The 1,204-nt window shown below is 52.7% G+C and overlaps 1 protein-coding gene across 1 annotated transcript in view; it reads right to left on the minus strand.

The window, feature by feature from the left end:
• The window catches only part of CCDC97 (coiled-coil domain containing 97), a 9,072-nt gene that overhangs the window by 5,904 nt on the left and 1,964 nt on the right, over positions 1–1,204 (minus strand). The gene's annotated exons all lie outside the window — the stretch shown is intronic.

Below are 1,204 nucleotides of genomic sequence, written 5' to 3' on the forward strand. Positions count from 1 at the left end.
GGGGGGGAGGGGGAGGGGAGGGGGGGGGAAAGGCCTGGATGGTCACTCACTCATTTTACATTTACTGAGCACCTACTATATTCTGGGCACTGTTCTGGGCCCTAGAGATAGCACCATAAGCACAAAGGTGACATTTTAGTGGACGACACAGACAGAAATAATTACTGAATACATGCGATGTGTGAGCAAACATACAGTCTGTTGCGTGGTTCCAAGGGCTGTGCAGAAAAAGAGGGCAGGTGGAGGGACTGGGATTGGCGTGGGACAGGCGGCAATTCCAAATTGGACAGAGAAGAACTTGCCAAAAAAGGGACATTTCAGTAGAGTCCTGAGGTGGTGAGGCACTGAGCTATGACATTTTTGGAGGAAGAGACTTCCGGGGAGAGGGAACAGCCAGTGCAAAGGCCCTGAGGCACCAGTGAGCTTGGTGTGTTTACTTGGTCCTTTACCACATGTATTGACTCACTCAATTCTTTGCCTTTTCACTTGCTCACAAAACCACTGACACATGCACCAACTTGTTCACTCCCTCCCTCTCCCCTACTCAGTCACACAGTCATCCAAAGACAGTCCAGGCACTGGTTAACAGGAAAGCTGAACTCTAGGCAAATCTTGTCGAGAGCCGTTTCTCAAAAGCTGTGGGAACTGGAGCAAGGCTGAGCAAGCAGGAAATAGAAGACAGAAAACAGAGGCAACTCCTTTGGGCAGCTTGGCTGGGACAGGGAAGAGGGGGTGAGGATTACAGGTGAAATGGGCCTCAGAGGAGGGGATGGGGGGGGTTTAGGAAGATGCTCTGGAGGCTGAGAAGACAAGCCACGGGGCTGAAGGGTGAGAGGTGAGGGACTCATCTGGTTCAGGTCCAGGGCTCTGCTGTGGGGCCTGGTCAAACTGTCCCTGAGACAGAGGCATGGACGAGGAGCAGGTCTTGGGACACGGAAGGTAGGAAGGGGACACCCGAGGGGAGACATCTAGGACACTTCTCACAAGAAATGCGCAGAACTGTGGCGCCTGGGGGGCTCAGTCGGTTGAGCGTCTGACTTTGGCTCAGGTCATGATCTCAAGGTTTGTGGGTTCAAGCCCTGCGTCGGGCTCTGTGCTGACAGCTCAGAGCCTGGAGCCTGCTTCTGATGCTGTGTCTCCCTCTCTCTCTGACCCTCCCCTTCTCATGCTCTCTCTCTCTCAGAAATAAATTTTAAAAAATTAA

The sequence above is a fragment of the Crocuta crocuta genome, unplaced genomic scaffold, assembly GCF_008692635.1.
Source record: "Crocuta crocuta isolate KB4526 unplaced genomic scaffold, BGI_CrCroc_1.0 scaffold267, whole genome shotgun sequence".
NCBI lineage: Eukaryota > Metazoa > Chordata > Mammalia > Carnivora > Hyaenidae > Crocuta > Crocuta crocuta.